Source organism: Lissotriton helveticus, chromosome 1_1, assembly GCF_964261635.1.
Source record: "Lissotriton helveticus chromosome 1_1, aLisHel1.1, whole genome shotgun sequence".
Classification (NCBI taxonomy): Eukaryota; Metazoa; Chordata; class Amphibia; order Caudata; family Salamandridae; genus Lissotriton; species Lissotriton helveticus.
Window position 1 is genome coordinate 612,085,970 of NC_136057.1, and position 14,144 is coordinate 612,100,113.

A 14,144-nucleotide genomic window follows, 5' to 3' on the forward strand; every position below is an offset into this window, starting at 1 on the left:
TCGTCTCACTATGCACTTACATCTGCACCCAAATTTATATGATCACCTCACTCACCCTGCAGTCACTCCTCTCACCCTACTGATAGCTCACCGTGCACTCACATGGGCACTCCTGTCACCCACAAAGTACAGAGGGTTAATGTGCCTGCTACAAATAATGTGTACCATGCAGATCACAGAACTGAGTGTGAGGAAATTACGAGTAGCCCTATTAAAAAACATGAAATGTTTGCCAGAAAAGTGCTATAGAGAGATGAGGTAGAAAAGTGCTAGGGAGAGATGAGGTGCACTGTTGACATCACAAGTGGTAGTGAAAGAATTCATAGAGGAGGAGGAAATGGAGGAGGGGCGCCCAAAAAGACTGTTGCACCCTGCACAACCCGCACTACGGCCAGCCCTGGCTGAGAGTCTTAGCCTACCCCCAGCACCGCCCCCACCCCCCACCCCCCAAAAGTTCGGGTCTAGTTGGGCCCCTGCTTACACAGGGACCTCCAAAATACAAACAACACCTTTGCTACTCTCCTTTTGAATGAGTGTGGCTCATTTGCTATGTTCGCTCATTGTGAAAACGCTTGGATTTTTCAGATTCCGTATCACTTTAGTGATGTAACACTGAAGGCTTCCCCCCATTCTGGAAACTGTCCCAGCTCTTCTACCCTTCGCATTCAGTCTGAACATGTCGTGATTGGGAGCTCGCACTGTGGAGTTATGTGCGCGGCTTTTCTAGAAGCCTCCTGCTCAGCTCGTAATGCGGAAGCCACACCCTACCTACAGGAGAGCAGGCCAGGATTATCACTGCCAAACTGGCCCCTGTAGCCCCGGTCCAGCACGTCGGTTACCAAGGCGGAAACAACCAGACCTCAGCTACTGTTCCCAAGGCAACACGCTTTGTTGACAATTGCAGACTGTCAGTGAAAGCACACAACTCTTTCTGCTGCATCCACCGCAAAGAAAACAGAGATTGATATTGGATTGAAAAGGAAAGATAAACGCTTTATTTGCAGGTAAATACTGAATCAAATAATTAATCAAACTTGAGCAGCACATTTTTATTAGAGCCATGTACCGAGATCTTGGGCGACACTGGTTTTCAGTGTTGTAAGCCACGCTGAATGACGACTTATTTATTTATTAGTCAGTGCCAATGTTTTGTATTGGATATACAAGACACACTACAAAATAGACGTGTTATAATTCAAATGAAACTCAGCCTGCTAATTTGCTGGTTGGACTCAAAGCCATGAAAGAGGCGCTCAGCCCAAGTACTTAACAGCCCATATATACCTCCTGCTGTTTTCTATTACCTCCACTTTTTATATTGTATTAAGCGCGTGCGTTAAATGTTTTTGCAGTGCGGTGTTTCTACCCCTAAAACAGAAGGTATGTTTGAAGGTGGTGGAAATGATATGTGCACAGACTAGTACAGACAGAGAGAGGCCTTTTTTTGGACAACTAAAAAGCTGCGGTTGGCAGGCAGCACAGTTGGTCGGTGCTCTTCCGACGATTTCCCCCTGGGCTGAAAGTGTACGGCGCTTTATGAACTCTGTCCAAATGCGGGGTGTTGACGAGTTAATCCCGATTACATTGAGGCTGCGTTTACAGACGGACGGGTGCTTAATCTTTGCAGCAAAGAATCCTCCTGCTTTAGAGAAGCCATTAGGAGAGCAGACGTCTGCCCTGCCCTAATGCTTTCTATTAATATCCCCTCAGAGGCCAAAAAAAGCACGAGAGCAAAGCGTGGGCGAGGCCTCGTGGGCGCCCCGTAATGTAACCAGGGTCAAGTACAATGATTAATCGGGATAATACCACTGTGGCCGCAATATTAACACTGGCCAGTGCCGAAGCAAAGGTTGCCAAGGGCTCTAATGCAAGCAAGGACAATGACGCACCCGCACTGGCTACTAGAACTGAAGACAACAAGTTAAGATATAAAAAGCTACAATTATGTGCAGAACATCGCACAATTTTACTCACCTGGAGAAGCTGGGCTTAGGAGGATTTGGCCTTGCAAAATCAGCAAGCGAGAAAACGATAGACACTGTCTGCCGTTGTTACTGTTTTGGTGTGAAAGAACAAAACGGAGTCAAATGTGATTTGGATTTTTGAGTCAGAAAGATTAACTATACCTATAATTTTTAAAACGATTTTCAAAATGTTATACCATGGAAATATATTTTGATCTAAACTTCCTTTAGGAGAAGTTACTTGAAAGAGGAACGTATTTGTTCAATAAAAGAAATTACATCCAGGAATGAGTATGTACTAAACATATCACGAGCGAATAATTGGAGAATGATAAAGAATAATTGGTGTTGTAATAAAATAAAAGAATGACAGACAGAAGAAAAGGGTTATTGAGGAATCAAAAGGGTGATATCAGGAATCCGATAAATCTACACTTAACAGTGCTGTTAATGTACAAATATTTTATCTTGAACAAACATTGTCAATTATTAGGTTAAAGTTAATTAACAATATAATAATTACCGTTATGGATTAGTCAGAAACACGTGTTAATATATTTGACATCGTTTTCCTCTGCTTATCAGAGAGACACTTTTTTGGATGGAAGTCAAAACAGATCATTTTTTAAACTCGCAATTACTAAAGCATACGGTACAGCAACAATAAAGGCATGTTGAGTGTCACTATTTTTTCAGCAAGAATTTGTTGGATAGCGATGTGATATTACTGATTCAATAATTTTATAAAGTGTGTTTTTGCCATTGTTTTCACAATCCATTAGAAATTGTTTTGTCTATTGTGCTCATTTGTATATTGCACCCGGCAGAAATTGTGACGCCACTGCTACTTCTACATTTGGATTATAGTTTACAAAAGTTGTGTTTCGACGTACGCAACACAGACTATAACTCATGGCGACAAAATGTTGCCCTCCTCCTAACTGCTTTTGCGTATCTGTGCATTGGCATATAGGTGTTCTGTGCATGATGTATGCTGTGAGTTACGCAATGTGTTGTGTGCATTCATAAACTTCATTTCAATGGTTTTACACAATAACTCTTAAAGACTTCACATGACTCACAATTTCAAATCAAGCGGTTGACAGGTATATATTTGTCACTGATAAGACACCTTCTGCCAGGCCACGTGGACAACTCTCTGTAGTTTGCTAAAATACACTTCTCACATTGAGAGGAGTGCATAGTATACAATCTTAGAGACATTCTTACAACCAGAGCATGAGTTAAACCACCATTAAGTGGATCACTTCTACATCTTTCATTATTTAACAGACTGCAATGCCTCAAGATCTTCTGCAAAATTCTTGAAATATATACCCACGCTTTAGTTTGAAGGTCATCAATACAGTCTAATCAAATGACAAAGCTCAAAAATGACAAACAGTGTTATTAGGCAGTATATGCACGCAGATAACTTAGAATATCGAGGGACAAGGTGAGAGTTAGGTTCTTTAGTGAGCAGGGCAGGTAGATGTGAGCCTTACAGATGCTGTTTTCACCTCCCTCCAGCTGGGACATGTGGCACAATGTGGGGGAGCTAGCAGTCTTTCACATTGTCTGAATACCTGTGAATACCACAACATGAGAGGTTGGTGTTTCCCCCCACATATTCTCTTTCTCCTCTTTGTCCACAACAATGGAGTCCAATGACTTTTCCAGCCTCTTAGAGGTTAGTTAAGTAGGCATGGTGAAATAACTTCTTAGGCAGCCAGGTACATGAAATACAGATGTTATTCCAAGTCACTGACAAAGTAAGAGGGGGATGATGAAGTCAATGATTCAGTGCCAATTAGATAGTTCAGTGAGTTATGCTCAGCGTGTGAAATCCGGGCTCCTGGCTCAAGTACACTGGGACTGTTTCCAACCTTAAATTCTTCTAAAACAGAAGGTAAACTTTGCCAAAGCCCAAACAGACCAGAAGTGCACATTACTCTGTCTTATTTGGATCCCCTAACTCTCTCTAGGAATTCCACAGAAGGACTTCTATGGTTGGAGTTCCTGACTTTCCATCATTAACTAAAATGTAACTGTTTTACCTTACTGTTTCCCATGGTTATTTTTGTTTTCCATCATAACTTTGATCCACTTAAAATTCTAATTTTCCTTAATTTTTTATGCTTCATTTTTATTGTTTGACTTAAATTAGGTGTGGCCCTTCAAACATTATTTCTTTAATTGTAAATATTCTTTGGTTGTTCTACTACACATACCCACCCACAACTTTATCTGTGGACTGGTGTACTCTCTTAAACTCTGTTTACCTCTGTAATTGGTCTGTTAGGAAGTGTTAGAAAAGGAATTTCTGGTTGGCCAGGGCATGAGCCTAAGCCAGGCAGAAACCACCACTCTAGTCAGGGCAAGGGAGTTACACATTGAAGATAACCCCTGTTCACCCCTTGGTAGCTTGGCAGTAGTCAGGCTTATTCCAGAAGCAATGTGTAAAGTGTTTGCGCAACACACTCACACAGCAGTGACCCACTAGGCACACCACAAAAGAAACTCCACACAAGGTTATATAAAGAAATAGCCTTTGCATTACTCATAAAACACATTATAACGCACTCACATATATATACTGTGCCACTTGGCACTAGGTATTACTTTACAGGGATTATATACACTACAGGGCCAATCGGGCAACTATCATAACCATCACACCACAAAATTAGTGCAAACAACCAGTAACTACTGGTAACATTACACTTAGCCAAACACATTAGGCATACGTATAATCAGCAGTATACCATAGTGGCTCTTAGTAAGGTGCACACATTATAGTAGAATCTCTTCTGGTAGGAGAACACTCCATGTACATTTACCTCACAGCAGACGATCATAACACCGTAAGCGCCTCTTAGGCATACACTGCACCACAGGTGATCCTTACACCACCTTATCACATCAGGCCCCACCTAAACATAGGGGTGACCCTCAAGCGGGCTAGCCTTTGCCGTCTTGGGCTTCTCTGCAATGTCCTGTGTCCCACAAAGTCAGGGCTCACCTAGCTTTGGTTTTCACCAAGCAGCTGCCCATAATCTGGCAGTGCCGCTTTGAACACTGATCCTTGCCCCCCACAGCAGGGCAACCCAAAAGAGACTCTGGGCAGTCTCAGTCCCCAAGAGGGTAGGGAAGCTGATACCTTGCTCCCCTCCGCTGCCCCGGATTAGAATGCACGATGCTCCCGTCCTCACGGCAGCTGGAGCTCAAATGCACAGTAGCTCAGCCCCACTCACCATTCCTTGGGGGCTGAGCGAGTTATGTGGCAGTCGTTCCGCCACCGATGGCTCATGCTCCTGTGCTCCTCGGTATTGCAGTCTGCAGCACAAGCCTGATTTTCCCGCTTACAACCAGGCCCTGACTGGCTTCCGTCTGCTTCCTTCTGCGGATCGGCAATGCAGGGTAGGCTCCTGCCGGGATTCAGACTCTGCGGTGTCTCTGCGACAGCCAAGTCCAGCCCTCGGCGTTGGTTCTCAATGCACGGCCCGCCCATAGACAGGCCGAGTTGCCACCTGACTTCCGGTCCTTCCATGGCCCTCCTTTCTCCACTCATCGACTCAGGAGCCCCGCCCACGGTCAGCTGCCTGGCTTCCTGCTTTAGCCCTGTCCACAAATGGTCAGGCTCACCTGCCTGACTTTCGATCCACAGGCTACCACAGTGCTCGTGAGCACAATAAAACAACCGAAGGGCTCCCTACACTCCTTCGCATGACCCGCAACAGTAGGTGAGATGAGCGCAGCACTCCCCACACTACCGGCGGCCCCAGCAGCACCCAGCCGGTCCACAGCACAAAGACCGGGCAGCGCTCTCCTCAGGGCAAGTGGGCTCAGCCCTCTCATGGGAGAGGGAAGAATCCAGCAAGTAGCCCACGCATGGTCGGAGGTCACACTGGGCAGAGATAGGCACAGGCAGGTCAGCACGCAGGGACCTCCAGGAGACAGCAGCTGGGTCCCACGGTGGTTTCTCCTCGTCCAGCAGTCCTTCAGCTTCCAGCAGCTAACTAAAGTTCACCTTTTTCATGGGGTCCGAGCCCCAATATTTATACCTCACATGTCTTTGTTCTCCCCCTTGAACAGGGCTCTCTGCCTGGTCTAAACCAGTTCTTGGGAGCACTTGAAAATACATTTACAGTGCACAACAACCTCCTTTGTTAGTTTAGGCTCTGGCCCCAGACACACCACAAGGGGGTGGAGCCAGCATTGTGGAAGGCAGGCACAGTCCTATTCAAGGTCAGGTACTACTCCTCCCACTATTCCAAATATAGATTGGCCTATTTAGCCTAGCGCTGACTCACCCAACCCCTCTAGAGCTACCTCACTTCCCCAGCACCTCTCACCCATAGCCAGACATACAATACACATCAGGCAGGCACAATGACACGTAGCACACAGAAATGCCCACTTCTAAGGTAAACACGAGGAGAGGATGGACGGAGCGCTGAAACTTTTCACTCACCCCCAGTAACAGATCTTGGTTGAATCCATCACCTTTCTTTAGCTCACTTTGTCACCCCAGTTCAGAGACAGCTATATGCAAATTAGTTTTGATCCTGTGCCTCATGGGAGCAGTCCAGCCCAAACTGCCAAGCTATGTCTTCCCTGGACTGGAAACAAGCATACTGGGACCGGTTTGGGGCTAACAACCCTCATCAGTCAGGCTAGCTTCAATCCAGTGGTAAAGTGAGAAAGGGACCCACGTCTGGGTTTACCCTGCCAACTTAGGACGAACAAAGCAAACACAAGATGGACGGAGCGCTGAAACTTCTTAGACACTCACCCCCAGTCAGAGATCTGGGTTGAACCCATCATCATGCTTTAGCTTACTTCGCCACCCCATTTCAGACACAGCTATATACAAATCAGTCTTGACCCTGTGCCTCATGGAAACAGTCCAGCCAGAACTGCCAAGCCATGTCTTCCCTGGACCGGAAACAAGCATCCTGAGACCGGTTTCAGGCTAACAGCCCTCGTCAGCCAGGTTAGCTTGAATCCAGTGGCAAAGTGAACAAGAGACCCATGTCTGGGCATACCGTGCCAATTTAGGGCGAAGAAAGCAAACACAAGGAGAATGTGGACAGAGTGCTGAAACCTTTCAGACACTCACCCCCAGTAACAGATATGGGTTGAATCCATAATAGTTTATTAGTTCAGTTCGCCACCCCTGTTCAGACACAGCTTTATGCAAACCAGTCTTGACCCTGTGCCTCATGGGAACAGTCCAGCCCGAACTGCCAAGCCATGTCTTCCCTGGACCGGAAACAAGCATTCTGGGACCGATTTTGGGCTAACAGCCCTCATCAGCCAGGCTAGCTTGAATCCAGTGACAAAGTGCGCAAGGGACCCACGTCTGAGCATACGCTGCCAACTTAGGGCGAGCAAACCAAACACAAGGAGATGATGGACGGAGTGCTGAAACTTTTCAGACACTCACCCCCAGTCACAGATCTGGGTTTGTTATATTCCATATAGGTACTATAATTAAGGCTACGGTAAACTCGTTACCCTTTACCTATATTCTCTCCCTACATTACACTTGTCACGGTTTATAGGGACTGAACTTTTACCTAGATATTACACTGCATTCAGAATGTGGGTTTTCCCTAGTTCGAAATCTCATACATTATGCAAGAGGGTTCTTGGACGCACAGCAGGACTACCATCTCCTGTATAAAATCTATGTACAAAGTTCAGGCCCAACGACATCCTTAGGCCGACATAGTAACACTGCAAGGGAGGACCCCTGGTGAGAACTATGGGTATATATACATCCCATCTTGCTAAGATAGCTAGAGGAGACCAAGACTTCCCGGCTGACACATTGACCAGAGACACTGAGGTTCCTGCATTCAGACACTCTAGATCACAGTGGTCTAACATCCCTCATGGGGTATCCAACGCGAGACCAGGATGGGGTCCCACAGTCTCACTTAAGGTAATGGGGTTGACTAGATCCTAGAGGAATTCTTGGCTTAACACCTACACCCATGGTAGGTACTTTTAGGTACATCTAGATAGGTAGGCATCGTAGGAGTACACACCTTTTATTATCATGTGTTTTATATACTTGAATGTATTCATGATTTTAGTAAGAGAATAGAACTATACCATGCTTTTACTTTTATAGTACTGTTAATCATTTATATCCTATCCTGTCTAACGGTTGTAGCAGCACATATATTCTACACCAGAATAACAACTGTTCAATAAATGATTATTGAAAACACCCAGCTTGTTTTTATTCGGTGTATCTCTCTGAGACAGATGAAGAAAGCACTAGTGACTGAGCAGAAAGTGGTATATTGTTTCCACGGTCCTAAGGGATCAGAGTTGTCATGTTCTGAGTTTGCCAGAAACTATTCTCTCCTTGGTAAGAGGAGATTATAGTGGCACTTTGAGCTAGCTGATACAGAAAAGCTAACATACACAGTGGGGATGATCAGAGTTCGTCTGACACCAATCCTACAGTGTATGTTGTCTAAACGCGCATATCCTGTATATATTCTATAGGAACTACATGACAGGTTGAATCCATCATTGATCTTTAGCTCACTTCCCCACCCTAGTTCATACACAGCTGTTGGACTTGGCCCTTTTGGCAAGTCCACCCTGAAACTTTTAGCATTTTCCTATCCTGTTTCTGTAACCTGGTGTTGGTGATTTTAGGCCTCTGCGCACTTTTTCATTGTGGTCCAGTGTAAAGAGCGTGCGCTCTCTGTGTATGTGTGGTGAGAGTGGCCTGCCCTCCCATAGGAATGCATGGGGATATGTGTGTCCATGGTAGTTCCTGATGTGTGGGGAGTGCAGGGTCGAGTTTGGTATGTGCAAACTCGTGAGATTAAATGCTGCGCGATGATGTGCATGGATTTAATGTGTCTTGTTTGGAAGTGCCACTTCTAGAAGTTTGCAAGAAATGAGGAGTTAGGACCCGGGACACAGGGTCAGCTGGACCATAGAATAATTTATGAAAAAGGAGAGAAAATGCTGGCCCTGCGATTTTTGGTGGCTATATTTTAAGCAACAAACCAAATACTTGTTATGATTTGTGTGGTCGAATTTATTTAAACCATTTACTTTTTAATATAAATCTCATAAATTTGAAGCATTAATTGCATGAGAAAAACACTACGTGCAAACAATTTATACAAAAACATTTAACTCAAACACATTTGACAAAGAATTTTAACAAAAAAACATGTGACAAAGTGACATCCAATCATTTAGTGTACATAAATATACAAATACGGTCATACGAGAAGCATCAGTCGTTATGGAATATTAAGCAATGAAGCTATTTGCAGTAAGGAGAAGAAAACAAAACGAATTGTAACAAATACAAGTTTTCAACTGTCTGATAAATAAATATAAATCCTTTCTGTTATTGCCAATTCCTTTCTGCTATTGCCGACGCGTTTCGAACTCGCTCTGGCATTTGGCAAGTTCTCATCAGGGCTTTCTCGTATTATTCTTTATTTTCAAGTTGGCAGCGGGTTTTCCGTTTTCAAGAGATCTTATTCAGTCAATGTAGATTTGTTTCTTGAATTCAGTAGTCTGCACTTCTGTTTGGTAAGTATTCAATTCAGCCGTGCGTGGGACAAAAATCAACTCTCACCCGCCAGCCGGCGGTGGACACGTCTTATTGCACCTTATAGTTGGCGCTTTGGCTGTTTCACTGCAGCTCTCCTGTTTTTCTGACTTCTAGCCAGTATCAGTTCGATTTTTGTTTTCTAAATGTTGGGGATCTTGAAAATACGCGCTCCCAAGTGCACTCCAAACCAATCCGGGGAGACCCCCAGGATTGGTTTGGAGTGCACTTGGGAGCCGGCTGGCAGCGGGTTTTCCGTTTTCAAGAGATCTTATTCAGTCAATGTAGATTCGTTTCTTCAATTCAGTAGTCTGCACTTCTGTTTGGTAAGTATTCAATTCAGCCGTGCGTGGGACAAAAATCAACTCTCACCCGCCAGCCGGCTCCCAAGTGCACTCCAAACCAATCCGGGGGTCTCCCCGGATTGGTTTGGAGTGCACTTGGGAGCGCGTATTTTCAAGATCCCCAACATTTAGAAAACAAAAATCGAACTGATACTGGCTAGAAGTCAGAAAAACAGGAGAGCTGCAGTGAAACAGCCAAAGCGCCAACTATAAGGTGCAATAAGACGTGTCCACCGCCGGCTGGCGGGTGAGAGTTGATTTTTGTCCCACGCACGGCTGAATTGAATACTTACCAAACAGAAGTGCAGACTACTGAATTGAAGAAACGAATCTACATTGACTGAATAAGATCTCTTGAAAACGGAAAACCCGCTGCCAACTTGAAAATAAAGAATAATACGAGAAAGCCCTGATGAGAACTTGCCAAATGCCAGAGCGAGTTCGAAACGCGTCGGCAATAGCAGAAAGGAATTGGCAATAACAGAAAGGATTTATATTTATTTATCAGACAGTTGAAAACTTGTATTTGTTACAATTCGTTTTGTTTTCTTCTCCTTACTGCAAATAGCTTCATTGCTTAATATTCCATAACGACTGATGCTTCTCGTATGACCGTATTTGTATATTTATGTACACTAAATGATTGGATGTCACTTTGTCACATGTTTTTTTGTTAAAATTCTTTGTCAAATGTGTTTGAGTTAAATGTTTTTGTATAAATTGTTTGCACGTAGTGTTTTTCTCATGCAATTAATGCTTCAAATTTATGAGATTTATATTAAAAAGTAAATGGTTTAAATAAATTCGACCACACAAATCATAACAAGCACTTCTAGAAGTTGGCATGTCTGTGCAGTGAATGGGAATTGACTGTCTGGCTTGTGATTGGCTGGAGCTGGCTGGTGTGTCTGGATCCAGGAGTCAGGATAGGTCTGCTCCGGTGGTGAATGGAGAGATCTGCAGGTTGATGGGAGGGAGGAGTGCACCTGGGACCTGAATAGGGCTGGAACTTCTCTCCACAATGCTGGCTCCACCCCCTGTGGTGTGTCTGATGTCCCTGACCCACCCAGTGAATAGGCAGAGGGGCTGAGCAAAACAAAGTGCTCAAGAACCAGTTGCATCTGGTTCGCCCCTTGTCTGCACCTTTTGGAAACAAAGGGATTTTGTGTATAAAAGAGGGGCTGTGACCCCATGAAAATGTTCTTGTTTTTGCAACTTGAAACTACCAGGGGCGTGCTGCTGCTGGGGCCCAGGGAAAGGCTTGCCTCCCTTGGCCCTGCCCAGCCACTGGATGCCTTGGATCTCTTGTTTGGGGTCCCCTTTTGCTTCCCCTGGTGCCTCCAGGACTGCTGGGACCATTGGCTCTTCAGGATTGCTTTTACCAAGGCTTGTTAGAGCCTAAGCGCCTTGGGAGCGCGGTATTTTAAGGCCTCAGGGAAGGAGGAATGCGTGGGCTTGGCAGCGCGGCGGCACTGACGAGGCAAGGGAATCCCCGGTGAGGGATTCCCCTGAGATGTCCTTCGTGTCAGTTACGGGTGCCCACCCCGCTTTTATATGTTTAATCAGAGGGAGCCCACCCCTCATTTGCCATGGGTATTTTGCTGCCCATAGCAGGAGCCCACCCCGCTGTGTATTTTTAGCTACGGAGGGAGCCTACCCCTCATTGAGTCTCGAAGAAGTCTGCTCCTGGCCGCTGCAGCGCGACCAGGAAGTCAGGCACCATTGTGAGGGACATGGGCGGGGCTTCCAGGACGGAAGGGAAGCCCCACGGGAGAGCGAGGATGCTGGTGCCATGTGAGGACGAGGCGGGGCTCCCAGGCTGTAGGGGGAGCCCCGCGGTTGCTGCTGGTGGAAAGCTGGTGCTGCGAGGGGAGGACGGGAGCCTACCCCGCCTCCCCAAGTGGTCACGAGGAGTCCCAGAAGCACTGCTTCAAAGAAAGATGCTGGCGCCTGCCCGGGCAGGGCTCCCATTGCTGAGGGAGAGCCCCGCAGGCACCAGCCAGCAGCGGAAAACAGCGGAGTGGGCACGAGGCACATTGCCGGTGCCTGCCCCCACCGCGAGCACAGAAGATGTCCCGCCGCCTGCCCGGAGGAGCCCCGCCGGAGAAGAGCAACCCGGTAAGTGGAGACTGGCTGGGGGCTCCGGGCGTGTGTTGATGCCTGAGTAAGGCACAGTGGCAGAAGTGCATCTAGGGCAGCCCCGGATGGCAGTGAGCCACCCCAACGTTGTACTAGTGATTCCCCGAGCCCGAGGGCTCCAACAATGGCCACATTGATCTAACAGGCCCCAGTGGGGGTCCCGAGGGCCAAAGGGGCCCGTGTTCTTTCCCCTGAGAGCCCCCATTCTAGTGGGCATATGGATTTTAAGAGCCCCGTGTGGCTCCAACGCTTTAGGGGGCATGTTTGATTAAAGAGCCTGTGTGGCTCTAGCCTGACCTAATTTATGTAAAGCGCAAGCGCGCTCCCTATACTGCTCCTAGTTAGTTAAGGGGCACACGTTTATTCTCAGAGCCTAGAGGGCTCCAGCATTTGGCGCAGTTTGTCCTGAGGGCCAGTGAGAGCCCACGCCACAGTTTTGCTGATTCATAGCTGCCCAGCAAGTAGTGGGCAGCTGCACTGTTTAGGCGCCATTTGAGAAAGAGTCCCTGAGGGGGACAGAAGTGGCACAGAGATGCCCGGCCTTCCACAGCTGCGCAGCACTTAGTGCCAGCTGCAGCGTTTAGGCCCTGTTCTTGTTCTCAGCTGCCCAGCAAGTAGTGGGCAGCTGCAACGTTTAGGTTTGCGCAGATGACCCACCCCTGACTGGTGCTGCGTTGGCAGCGCACCCTGACATTCTGGACACAGGGCATTTGAGCCCCTTCTTGGATAGCCAGTTGGCCAGGGGGGCTGGCATATGGATAGGGTGCAAGGCCCTAATGTGATTGATGTGCTCTAAATGTGGTGCTAGGAAATGTAATGCGTTTAGTATGTGTTACGCACCCTGTTTGATACCTCTAAAATTGTGGTTTATGATTACGAGGTTGTTTTACCTATGTAGGTTTGTGTTAGTGAGATTATACTTCACTCTGTGATTTACACCCCTAATGTGAGTTATACTTAGGAGGCAGGGTCTAATGTGTTTAGATTAGTGAGAGATTGCATAATGTGTATATGCTGGTGAGGTTGGCGCAGGATATACTTCGCGCCTGAGGTGACTGTGCAGAATGAAAAGTTATGTTACAGGTTGAGGTGGAGTACAGTGATTACCATTGGCTACTGGTGTAGGTTTATGATCTATTTTTACTTCTACCAATTTCTGCTAAGTGTTGATCCTGACAGTGACCAACGTGGCCCTGCCCTGTGTAAATAATCTCTTGTGAATATTGCCCGTGCCAGCTGGCACAATGTATATTGTGTGATTACTATCTGACGTGTTTTGGGAATACAAAGGCTATTTTTACTTAACCTTGTGTGGAGTTCCTTTTGTAGTGTGCCGGGGATGTTGTTGCTGTGTGTGTGCGCAAATGCTTTACACATTGCCTCCGGGATAAGCCTGACTGCTCGTGCCAAGCTACCAAGGTGGTGAGCAGGGGTTATCTTTGACGTGTAACTCCCTTGCCCTGACTAGAGTGGTGGTTTCTGCCTGGCTTTGGCGCAAGCCGTAGCTAACCAGAAATCCCAGTTCTAACAACAGCTATATGCAAATCAGTTTTGACCCTATGCCTCATGGAAACAGCCCAGCCCGAACTGCCAAGCCATTTCTTCCCTGGACGGGAAACAAGCATCCTGGGACCGGGTTTGGGCTAACAGCCCTCATAGGGCAGGCTAGCTTGAATCCAGTGGCAAAGTGAGCAAGGACCCACGTCTGGGCATACCCTGCCAACTTTCATATGGGAAGTTAGATTGGCCTGCCAATAACAGGTTGCATGCTTTCCACATCACGGTCCAGTTGCTAAATCAGATTTACTGAGCCTTTGCTGTGAATGGCCAGCCTGCGCCTGATGGCTTTCAGGACAGGTACTGGTAATAGTAGCTGGAAATTTTCTTTTGCCTGGTGGAAGCTTTCCTTCCTCTTTGTCAGAACTAGATTCTTCAGTGTTATCTGTCAGCCTTTCTAGTAACAATATTTTCCACTGCCTGTCAGTGGCTTCTCCAGTTTCCTGGTTGGTAGCCAAGTGTGTGTAATCTAGTGTTAGTTAATGGTGTCTCATTTGCTCATGAGGTCTCATAAGTGTGGCCCATCATGCTGGGTTAGGT

General features: G+C 46.5%; 1 protein-coding gene across 2 annotated transcripts in view; it reads left to right on the forward strand.

Annotated features, from left to right (window-relative positions):
• The first annotated feature begins 889 nt into the window (after positions 1-889).
• The window catches only part of LOC144770262 (uncharacterized), an 825,923-nt gene continuing 812,668 nt past the window's right edge, over positions 890-14,144 (forward strand). The window contains exon 1 of one of the 2 annotated variants that reach the window (XM_078654631.1): positions 890-1,004. The gene's annotated coding sequence lies outside the window, so the exon portion shown is untranslated. The remainder of the gene's footprint in view (positions 1,005-14,144) is intronic. The other variant, XM_078654641.1, reaches the window with a different exon arrangement.